Source organism: Dipodomys spectabilis, unplaced genomic scaffold (assembly GCF_019054845.1).
Source record: "Dipodomys spectabilis isolate Male_0828 unplaced genomic scaffold, ASM1905484v1 ptg000108l, whole genome shotgun sequence".
Lineage (NCBI taxonomy): Eukaryota > Metazoa > Chordata > Mammalia > Rodentia > Heteromyidae > Dipodomys > Dipodomys spectabilis.
The window spans coordinates 13690027-13702061 of NW_024870785.1; the positions used below are offsets into that span (position 1 = coordinate 13690027).

General features: G+C 50.5%; 1 protein-coding gene across 1 annotated transcript in view; it reads left to right on the forward strand.

Moving 5' to 3' along the window:
* The first annotated feature begins 1314 nt into the window (after window positions 1-1314).
* Window positions 1315-12035, forward strand: part of Cgnl1 (cingulin like 1) — a 111450-nt gene continuing 100729 nt past the window's right edge. Inside the window, exon 1 of the mRNA XM_042687564.1 lies at window positions 1315-1396. The gene's annotated coding sequence lies outside the window, so the exon portion shown is untranslated. The remainder of the gene's footprint in view (window positions 1397-12035) is intronic.

Here is a 12035-nt window from a genome sequence, read left to right on the forward strand (position 1 = left end):
CTCTGGGCCTGGGCGCTGTCCCTCAGCTCTTCAGCTCAAGGCTAGCACTCTACCACTTGAGCCACAGTGCTACTTCCGGCTTTTTCTGCTTACATGGTGCTGAGGATCGAACCCAGGGCCTCATGCATGCAAGGCAAGCACTCTACCACTGAGCCACTTTCCCAGCTGCTTTACCACTTTGAGCCACAGCTTCATTTCTGGTTTTTGAGTGGCTAATTAGAGATAAGTCTGATAGGGACAAAATATCTCAGCCTCCTGAGTAGCTAGGATTACAGCGTGAGCCTCCACCAGCACCTGGCTAAAACCTGGAATTTTGTGAACAGAAAAGTTGGTCTGTTCTTCCTCCTGAAAATTTCTCCCCTGGCAAACCGTAACCATTGGCAAAAAGTAAAATAGCTTGCAGCTTTAGTAACAGCTTTGGAAGGAGCCAGGACGTAGACTGGATTAAAAACCAAACGATCCTTCAGTGGCATTTTGTCCTCTGCTGTTTCTGGGAGGAGTCACTAGGAGTTTTGGTGTTGCTATTTGAAGGGTTGCATTTTCAAGTGCTGATTTTACTCAAAATGTTGCAAACATTGGCTTAGTCAGACAGGCCACTTCCTAATGGGGTACGGCCCACTGGAGGGGGCATCCTGTGCTCACTGACAGCTGAGGAAAACTGAGGCCCTAAAATGACATCATTTTTCCTTTTGTTCAGCTAGTCAGTGGCATGGCAGTTTCCTCCAGAAGGAGTCTGAGCTAGGACTACTGAAAACTCTCTCTCTCTCTCTCTCTCTCTCTCTCTCTCTCTCTCTCTCTCACACACACACACACACACACACACACACAGAGCACACACTCACAGCAGGTGTTCAGAAAAGAGTGCAGGTCCAGTTTGGCAGGAGACAAGAGCTTTCGCTTAGTTTGGGGGTAAATGGGCTTGGGCCTGAGGGGAGGGGATGGGGCTGGGGCTGGGGAGGGGGACATGGAATTCAGAAGGCTTCCTGGAGAGGAGAGGCCAGGTCTGGAAGAGGAAGCGTCCCTGGTGAGCGTGGAGGGGAGGTGGTAGGCCATTCCGATCGATCCTGGGAAGGGCGAGGACAAAGGGGTGGCAGGGTGAGTGTGAGGCTGGAGATGGGGTGGGGACGGGGTGCTGGCCGGGCAGGGGCGCTGGGGACACACCAGGGCGGGGTGGGGAGCACGGTACTGACTCCGGGGGCTGGGCTGCGGTCCCGGGGCGCTGGGCCGTCCCGCCCCTCTCCCCCTCCTCTGGCTGCGGGGGCCGGGCGGGCGGCTCCCGGCGGGGCGGGGCGGGGCGCGGGCTGGCCCGGCCTCTTGGCGGCGCCGCGGTGCCTGCGTTCAGGCCGGGCTCTCCGGGCGGCATTAGGACCGGGACCCAGGAGGAGGCTGGCGGGGGGTAAGTAAGCTCGGAGCGGGAGTAGGGGAGCCTCCTGCGCGGCAAGTGGGGGGGACTGGGGGACCCAGGGACCGCGGGGATCCCGGGTGCGCGTTCTCCGCGCGCGCGTCCTCCTCGGTGCCCGCCGCCGCCGCCGGGCGCGCGGGTCTGAGCTGGACGGTGAGGCGCCTGCGGGCTCGAGTGACAGCTGGGAGCGCCGAGGTCTCTCTCCTGCCCGACGGGACTTCACTTCCCCGCATGCCGGTTCCGATCCCCTAGGAGCGGAATGACTTGGGGTCCACGCTTTCTGGGTGCCCGCCGGGCCCCCCTGCGCGCGCGCCCACGCGCCTGGGCTCGGAGCCCATTCCCATTCCCTTCCCTTCCCTTGCACGGGCGCTTCCAACTTCCCATCACGGTTTGGCCTCCGGACAGGTGCTTGGCTGTCGAGTTGGAGTGAGTTACACTCAAGTTTGAAAACTTGGTGTGAGTACCACGGGTGTACTCACTTCACCCCGAGTTTCCTTCCTCCCCGCCCTCCCCCCACCCCCGACGTTGAGGATACTTTTCTGGGGAAGCCCCTTTACTGGCGCCCAACTGGGCTGCACATCTGGAGAGCTGAAACAAAAACAAAAACAACTCTGGCTCCCGAGTCCCGCCCGCAGACATGCTTATTCTGGTGGTTTGGGGGTGCCCTCCCCCGCATGGCTCTGATAGTCAGGCAGAAGGTTCCACAGCGACTAGGGGACCCCTGAAGAATGGTCAGGCTGTAGACCGCTCAGGCTTCCTAAATTCACCCCGTCCCCCGTCCCCTTCAAGGTCCTGTTTGACTTTCTCAAGCTTTGACCGCAGAGGGTGCCTTAAAGTGTGTGTGTGGGGGGGGGGGGGGAGGGAGTTCTCTTTGTTCCTACCTCAGTGTTGACAATAAATATTCTCAGGCTTTTTCTGTCTGGTAGGTAGGAATAGCAGGTATTAAAACCAAGAGTCTTTGAAAAGGTCAAGGTTATAATCTGAGTCTGTCCTCTTAGGAAAAACCCGGGGTTTGTTTAGATTGAAAGGAGGAGAACACTCTAGGAACATGACAGCTATTGGGCGAGGCCCCCTCTTCCCCTCCGGTGGACATGATGGTTTTCGCATAAATGTGAGGAATTTTCATTCCAGAAGCCAAGCTAATGAGGTCCTTTAAGTTCTGTGGTTGATATTTGTGATCAGGTGTGCGTGTGTTTATGAGTTAAATTTACTCTTGGATGTGAACAAGACCCGAAAAGGTAACACAGTGTAAGTTTCTCTTTTCTTTCTTCCTTTACTGAGGCTTGAACTCAGGATCTTGCTGTCTCACTTGGCTTTTTTCAATTCAAGGCTGAAATGCTTATCCCTTGAGCCACTGCTCCGCTTCTGGCTTGTTTGTTGGTTAATTGGAGATAAGAGTCTCATGAACTTTCTGCCTGGATGGCTATGAACCTCCATCCTAAATTCTGAGACTCCCAAGCCCCTAGGATTACAGACATGCACCAGCATGCCTGGCTAAACTTACGTGGTGTGTGATCAAGTCTTGTAAAGGTAACACAGTGTAGACTTCTTGATTCAACGGTATCTGTGTGCTTTTTGTGTGCTCGTCTTTGGGCTTGAACTCAGGGCCTGGGCCCTGTCTTGAGCTTTTATTTATTTTTATTTATTTTTGTCAGTTGTGGGCTTGGGTGCTGTCCCTGCACTCTTCAGCTCAAGGCAACTGCTTTACCATTTGAGCCACAGCCAGTTTTCTAGTGGTTTATTAGAGATAAGAGTCTCATGGCCTTTCCTGCCCAGGCTGGCTTTGAACGCTGATCCTCAGATCTCAGCCTCCTGAGTAGCTAGGATTACAGGCATGAGCCACTGTTGCCTGGCACTGAGCTTTTATTTTTTATTGGTGATGGGGCTTGAACTCTGGGCCTGGGCGCTGTCCCTGAGCTCTTCAGCTCAAGGAAAGTGCTCTACCACTTGAGCCACAGCACCACTTCCAGTTTTCTGGTAGTTAATTGGAGATGAGAATCTCATGGACTTTGCTGCCCGGGCTGATTTTGTACTGTGATCCTCAGAGCTCAGTCTCTGGGTGGCTGGGATTACAGGCCTCAGCCACCAGCACCTGGCTTGTCCTGAGCTTTAATACTCAAGGCTAGTACTCTTCCACTTGAGCCACAGCCCCACTTATGGCTTTTTGGTGGTTACTTGGTAATAGGAGTCTTATTTTCCTGCCGTGGCCTGCCCCCCCCCCCCCCCCCCCCATCTTCATACTTCCATCCTCCTGGATTGCTAGGATTACCGGCATGAGCCACCATGCCCTGGGGGAATTAGTGCTTTAAGGAGCATGACTGGTCCAAGGTGACACCTTGCTCACTGGCCAAGTGACCCTAAAAATGATAGGGAACAACATGAAGAAAAAAAAACTTGAAGGTATGTTTGTATGGACTGAATTTGATCACCTCTTATTTTATGACAACGTCGTTTGCAGTGTTCTGGTGTTGAACATGAGGTTTGCCAGGCTTAATTTGCTGTGTCCTCCAAGGATGATGTTTGTGTTGGAGCCTCACCCGGACGTTGCGACCTGGCTAGGAATTGGAGGGTCACACTTTTTTTTTCCCCCCTGAGGTGCTGGCCCTATCTAGTGTTTCTTTTTCAAGCAGGCCTCCAGAGGTGGAGGAATGAATGTTCCATGAGAGGAAAGAACATTCATTGGAAGTAAAAGTGGGAGTCTATATTACTCTCTTAGTCTTTGTCTTTTTCCTGCCTGTGACTACCATGTCCCTCTTGTTGCTGAATTCAGTTGCTGGATGTGTGGGCGTCATTCATATCTGGGTCTTGACTCTTGCTGTGCGTTATTATAGTGGGTGTTATGTGGAGAGCATGAGTCACAGGCTCCCCTGACCCTCAATCTTCACCCTTACTCTTTGGAGAGCAGGACCATATGGGATGGAAAGCACTTTCCGCCTGTCTCCTTCCCTCCCTCCCTTCCTTTTTTTCTTTCTCCATTCCTTTCTTCTTTCTCCCTTCATTTTTCTCTTCCTCTATCTCCCTCTAACTTCTCCTTGCCTCTTTCCCTATCCCCCCCTCCTCTTCCTCCTCCTCTTCCTCCTCCTCTTCCTCCTCCTCTTCCTCCTCCTCTTCCTCCTCCTCTTCTTCTCCTTGTCCTCCTCCTCTTCTTCTCCTCCTCCTCCTTCCTCCTCCTCCTCCTCCTTCTGCTCTTTCTCTTCCTTCTCCTCTTTCTCCTTCTCTTTCTCCTTCTTTTTTGGTATCAGAAAAACAAAGCATATTATTGATTGGTTTGTCAACTTGATTTTTGAATTTTTTCTCCATCTGGATTAAAAGGTTTATTTGAGGATTCTCTTGAACTCTTGGCATCTGCATAGCTGCACTTGGATACCTACAGTTCCTCCGAGAATATAGTTATACATTCCATCTGCCCCTGCCCTCCCTCCCCCCCAGGGTATCTGTGTGAACTGAAAGAGCCTGATTGAAACATTTCTTACTTTGGGCTAGCAGTTATAATGTTCTAAACTGATTAGAAAAGAGTAAAAAATACAGGAGATACAGGAAGAGTGGAGTGGGGCCTCCTCATGGAAAGCAATGCATCCAGCATCAGAGATAACCATTGGTTTATATTAAGAATAGTCAATCTTAAGCCTGGCCACCAGTGGCTCACACCTGTTATCCTAGCTACGCAGGAGGCTGAGATCTGAGGATCATGGTTCAAAGCTAGCCTGGGCAGGAAAGTTTATGAGACTCTTATGTCCAGTAAACCACCAGAAAACTGGAAGTGGCGCTGTGGCTCAAGTGGTAGAATGCCAGCCTTGAGCTGAAGAGCTGAGGGAGAGTGCCCAGGCCCAGAGTTCAAGGCCCACCACTGAAAAAAAGAAAAGGAAAAAAGAATAAACAATCTTACTTATTGCTTTCTTTGTTGTTGTTTTGTATTCTTTAAGTCAATTTGCTTGCACTGATCAAATGAGGGAAAGGATGGTTATGGACGCTTGGTATCTTTTTTTTTTGTCGGTTGTGGGGCTTGAACTCTGGGCTTGGGCACTGCCCCTCAGCTCTTCAGCTCAAGGCAAACGCTCTACCACTTGAGCCACAGTGCCACTTCCAGTTTTCTGGATAAGAGTCTCGTGGAGTTTCTTGCCCAGGCTGCCTTTGAACCACAATCCTCAGATCTCAGCCTCTTGAGTAGCTAAGATTACAAGCGTGAGCCACCAGCGCCTGGCTGGACGCTTGATATCTTTCCTCCTGAAACTTTATTCAAAGATACTGATGAGCTTTTAATTTTATTATTTTAAATCATCATCATCATCATCATTATTATTTTCGTGCCATGATTGGACTAGAACTCAGGGCTTGGGCATTCTTCTATAGCTATTTTTCTAAAGGCTGGCTCTAATTCTGCCTTTCTGGTGGTCAGTTGGAATTAGGAGTCTCACTGACTTTCCTACCTGGGCTGATTTCTATTTGTGATCTTTAGATGTCAACCTCCCAAAGTAGCTAGGGTTACAAGCATGTGCCACTATACCCAGCTTTGTGGCATCTTTTATGTTTTTGGTTTTTTTGGGGTCCGGTCGTGGGGCCTGAACTCTGTCCTTCAGCTCAAGGCAAGCGCTCTACCACTAGAGCCACAGCGCCACTTCCGGCTTTTTTCTTTTTGCTTATGTGGTGCTGAGGAATCGAACCCAGGGCCTCATGCATGCAAGGCAAGCACTCTACCACTGAGCCACCTTCCCAGCCCCTGTGGCATCTTTTAAAATGGGTTGTGCCTTTACCTCCCTTTTTGCCTCTGGTCCTGGTGCTAAAAGGGCAGAGAGTTGGCTGAGAGTCCTCTAGAGGAGGAGAAACACAAAGTTCAAGGTGAATTGAAAATTGGGCCGGGCGCCCGTGGCTCACGCCTGTAATCCTAGTTACTCAGGAGGCTGAGATCTGAGGATCGCAGTTCAAAGCCAGCCCGGGCAGGAAAGGCCGTGAGACTCTTATCTCCAATGAACCACTAGAAAACTGGAAGTGGCGCTGTGGCTGAAGCAGTAGAGCACTCACCTTGAGCTGAAGAGTGCAGGGACAGCGCCCAAGCCCAGAGTTCAAGCCCCATGACCGACCGAAAAAAAAAAATTGGGGAACTTCTCCTGAATGACCAAGAATTTAACCTGATTCTGGCTCAAGACATCTCATTTCGGGGTTAACAGAAAAGATGGAAAAGATTTAAGGAAAACAAGGGCTGTGTCTAGTGGGGGGGCGGGGCCAGCAGGGCTTGGTGGGCTTCCCTGCGCAGCCTCAGAGAGAAGGAAGCATCCTAGAGTGGACAGATACCTGCTGGAATCCCTTCACCTCTCCTCTCCCCTCCCCCCCCCTTTTTTTTCTTTCATATGTGCTGATATTAGAACTTGAACTCAGGGCCAGGGCGCTATCCTTTAGCTTTTTCTGCCCAAGGCTGGCACTCTACCACTTGAGTCACACCTCTACTTTGTCCAGCCTTCTTTTTTTTTTTAAACTGGTTAATTGGAAATTAAAGTCTCAAAGACTTTCCTGTTTGGACTGGCTTTGAACCATAGTCTTAAGATCTCAGCCTCGGGGCTGGGAAGGTGGCTCAGTGGTAGAGCACTTGCTTTGCATGCCTGAGGCCCTGGGTTCGATTCCTTAGCACCACATAAACAAAAAGAAAAAAGCTGGAAGTGGCGCTGTGGCTCAAGTGATAGAGCACTCGCCTTGAGCTGAAGAGCTGAGGGACATCGCCCAGGCCCAGAGTTCAGGCCCCACCACCAGACCCCCCAAAAAAGATCTCAGCCTCTTGAGTAGCTAGGTTTACAGGCAACCCCCCCCCCAACTTTGGCTAGAGTTTCTTTGGCTGGATTGCAAGCTGGACTTTGCACCCTTTTTCAAAGGGGAAGGTGCTTTCCTAATACTGGACTCATAGGGATGAGAACCTGCCAGGTTTAAGAATAGTTCCTAATTGTTTACTGACCCTTACAACCCTCAGATGCAGGGGTGAGGGGGGTAGAGGGGTAGTGGGGTGAGGGAGATAGTGTCCTCTTTTCACAGCTGAGGAAACTGAGACCCCCAGAAGTGTCAGATTCCCTGTAGGCCAGGTGTGTTAGTGCTCAAAGCTAACTACTTCTTGCTGTCTTTCCTCTTAAACAGAACAGATTAGGTAATTGTGTTTTCCTTGCCTCCTTGGCACTCCTTAGGTCTGCATTGATTTCTTCTTCTAGAAGAGGGAAACAGTTTTAGGCTGTTGCAGCCTGTGATTCCAAAGGAAATTTTATAGAGTCTTACCTTAAAAAAAAATTTTGTGATGGGGGCCCGGAAGGTGGCTGAGTGGTAGAGTGCGTGCCTTGCATACATGAGGCCCTGGGTTCAATTCCTCAGCACCACATAAACAGAAAAGGCCAGAAGTGGTGCTGTAGCTCAAGTGGTAGAGCACTAGCCTTTTTTTTGGGGGGGGGGTCGGGGGGGTCCGTCCGGTCGTGGGGCCTGAACTCTGGGCCTGGGCGCTGTCCCTTAGCTCTTCAGCTCAAGGCTAGCGCTCTACCACTTGAGCCACAGCGCCACTTCTGGCTTTTTTCTTTTTGCTTATGTGGTGCTGTGGAAGCCAGGGCCTCAGGCATGCAAGGTAAGCGCTCTACCACTGAGCCACCTTCTCAGCCCAGACTAGCCTTGGGCTGAAGAGCTGAGGGACAGCGCCCAAGTCCAGGGTTCAGGCCCCACAACCGACAAAAAAAAAAAAAAAGAAAAGAAAAAAAAATTGTGACGATACTGAAGTTTTGAGCTTCAGGCCTTCTGCGTTGCTACACAAGCACTCTAGCACTTCAGCTATACTCCAAGCCCTGCTCACTCCAGTTAGTTTTCATACAATGTCTTGCATGTTTTGCCTGGACAATCCCTAGACCTCCATCCTCCTTCCTCTGCTTCCAGTGTAAGGGAGATTTCAGGTGTGTGTCACCAAAGCTGGCTTGTTTTTTAAGATAGACTGCTATTTTTTCTGGCCTGGACTAGCTTTGAACTGTGATTCTCCTATCTACCAAGTACCTGGGATTATGGGCATGAGCTCCCTCTGCCCGGTCCTAGACTCCTACTTTTGTAGGCCTTTTCAAGGAGAGAGTAGATTATACTATTCAGAAACCTATATCCTAGAAGCTAGGTTTGAGAGATACAGTCACAGTATTTATTTCTGTGGGTTCTGTAAACATCCAAGTTCTGGGGATAATTGGTTGTTGGGTAAAAGATAAAACTTCAGATTGAGTTTTCTGGAGTACAATGAAGCTCTGTATATCTAATCATTGCTCACAAGGTAACCAGTGAAAAAACAAAGCTACTCTTCATAGCGATTACCTGGCATGCTTAGGATCCCCGGTAGGCTGGTGCCCGAGGCTCATGCCTATAATCCTAGCTACTCAAGAGGCTGAGATCTGAGGATCTTCCATTCAAAGACAGCTAAGGAAGGAAAGTCTGGGAGAATCTTTATCTCCAATTAATCACCAAAATAAAAGCCTGAAGTAGAGTGCCAGCCTTGAGAAAAAAAGCTCAGGGACAGCTCCCTGCATGTTAGAAAAAATGTTTCTTACAGTTTCGATACTCCACTGTTTTTGCCTAAGGTTATTTTCTCCTCCTCCTTAAGACAGAGGCTCATTTGGAGTCACACAGCTATAGCTGAAGATTGGCTAGGCATGGCTCCTTGCCTCTAATCAAGTGTGAAAACCTTTGAGAGTTTGCTGAGAGTGGTGATTACCAGGGAAAGCTTCGGAGCTAGAGGAATTGATAGGGAAAGAATGAAGGAGAGATAGGACGGAGGGAGACTGGCTTGCTAAGCAACTCCTGGGACTCCTGCGGGGAGTTGACCACCCTGAAGATTTCTTTGGGGCTTTGGAGAATTGGGTAGGTCCTGGGAGGAGGGGAAGGAGACCAGGAGATTAGGTCTAGCCATTAGCTGATTGTCCTGGGCTGCCTGGAGAGTCACCTCTCCTGTAGATAGACAGAGTGGGGGGGTGGGGGGGGGGGGGAGAAAGGAGTTCTCAGAACCTGTGGTCACATGCAAGTTCCTGTAGGTGTGTGCTGGTCCTGGGGCTTGAAATTCAGGGTTTGGGCACTGTCTCTGAGCTTTTATAGTCAAGGCTGGTGCTCTAACACTTGAGCTTTTTTGTGGTTAATTGGAGATAAAGAGTCTCTTGTCTTTCCTGCCCCGGCTGTCGTTGAACCCCAATCCTCGGATCTCAGCTTCCTTAAGTAAGTAGCTAGCATTACGTGTTTAAGGCACCAGTGCATGGGAGAATTTTACCTTTGTGTGTGTGTGGGGGGGGGGGTGCGGGGAGGGAGGGTTCTGGGTTGCCCTGAAGGAGTACTGATGTGGAAATAGCTACTTTACTTTCCATGAAGTGCTCCCTAACTTGCTTGTACTATTTCCATATAGGTAACCACGCATCAGCAGTGAAACTCCTGGGGGTGAGGGTCGGGAGGTCTCTGGCTAATCTCAGCTCTCTGAGGAGAGCCTGCCTGAGATTGCTTACCAGTCTTAAAAGTGTTTCCTTGTAAAACAACCAGTCATCCTGAGGAACTCTGTCCTAGCTCTACTTTCTTGTTGAAAGTAGATAAAGCAGCCATTGCATGATTCTAAAGGTGTGCCCGGGAACAAATCCAGGGCCTTGCACACACCAGGCAATACAGCTCTAATACAGCAGTATTAGAGATCCGCATCCCCAGTTGTTTATGGGGGTTTTTGTTGTTGAGTGGCAACAATGGTATTTGGACTTAGAAGCCTCTGGCTTTCTTAGCAGGCACAGTACCACTTGCCACACCTCCAAACTCTTTCTGCTTTAGTTCCCGCCGCTCCCCCCCCCCCCCCCCCTCATCTTGCTTTTTGCTTGGACTGCCCCTGAGCTTCAATTTTCACAATCTCTGGTTTTATAGGCGTGTACCACCATGCTGGTACAGCCTGGGTGTTGTTCCTTAGCTTTTTTTCTACTCATGGCTGGCAGTCTGAACCACACCTTCACTTTCAGATTTTTTGGTCAGTTGGATATGAGTTTCAGGGACTTTCCTACTTGGGCTGACTTTGAACCAAGATCCTTAGATCTCAGCCTCTTGAGTAGCTGGGATTACAGGTGGGAGCTACTGGCTACTTTATTACTTTTGTACTTAGCATCTTTTTGGAGAGCACTCCAAGACTCCACTTTGGCTGTCAATCCTGTTCTCCCAAACTGTGAATGTTTTCAAACTCCAGAGTGCCACTCTTCATTTATTTTGGTCCTGTTGGGCCCAACATTACTATTATTATTTCCCCCACTTTTTCTACTGACCCTTGAAATGAACCCTGGGCAGAAGCCTCAGGCCAGGGTCCCCTTGATGCTGGGAAATAGATCTCGAGTATTTTGTCGCTGCTGGAGAATGAGCCCCAGGGAACCGCCCTTCCCCCTCCTCCTCCCAATGTCCCCAGGAAAGCCCGGCAGGTTTTAAAAAACCAGTGTCTGGAAAACACTCATCAAGGCCTCTCTGCCGCCTGGCTTTAAAAGCTTCCCACCCCGGAGAAGCGGCCGTCAATTAAGTCATTTAATAAAAACCTCCCCGGGGTTTAAAGCATACTTGCCAAGTGTTTACATTGCGGCCGCCACTGCTGGCTTCTAAATGAGGCGCCGGGGGACGAGGGCCTTCGGTGAGATCCTAGGCTTTAGGTTCCAGGAAGAGGCCTGGGCAGCCGGATTTGTAGCTTGTCTTGGGGACCTGGACAGGGGATAAACCCTGGGGTGTGAGGTGGGGTGACTGAGTCCTCCCCCTGAGCCCCCTGTAGTGGGGGATTCTATGTGAGAGAGGCCCACCTAAATCCTTGCATAGAGATGTAAAAGTAGCTCCTGGGAGGAGAATGACAGCACTGAGTGGGGGGCAGGCCCTCCTGGGGATGGCTACTCCCCACTTCCCACACAGTCCTGGAATGGGGGCTCCGGAAGGGAGCAGTAAAGCATTTAGAGTGCAGCACAGGGCTGAGGTTCTGGGGTTCTGCTCCCTCCCCACACCCCGTAGTTGTTTGTGGGATGCAGAGAGGTGGCTCATACAGGGAGAAGCGGTTTGGTCTTCTATTTGGGGCTACGGTGCTCGAGGTCCCCCTTTTCTGGGGTCAGGAGGGCTGGGGAATTTGAGTCTGTCACTTGGGCCCCGCCTGGCCCTGGGGCCGCAGCCCTTTCCTCGGGATCTGGCGAGTCCTGGACCCGGAATTGCTCAGAGGCTTTCACTCCCTACCTGTCTGATAGTGTGGTCCACAGGAGGGGGGCCGGGCGTTGCCACTGGACCCCAGGAAAATACGGTTTGCAGATGACAAAACTGCCTCATTTTATCTGCAAAATTCTCCAAGGAGAAAGGAAAAGTGTGGGAAAGGCGCAGACGGTGGGCATCAACTTTAGTTAGACTTCCAAAAGATGATTGGAAAGACTTTGAGGCTATTTATTTATGTGTCGGTATTAGAATCAGAACTCGGCCAGGGTGCTGTTCCTTGGCTTTTATCCCTCAAGACTGAAGCTCTATCAACTTGAGCCACAGCTCCTTGTCCTGCTTTTTGGTGGGTAATTGGAGATCAGAGTTCTCTGGATTTGCCTGTCCAGGCTGGCTTAGAACGTGATCCTCAGATCTCAGCCTCCTGAGTAGCTAGGGTTACAGGCTGAAGCCTGCCTGT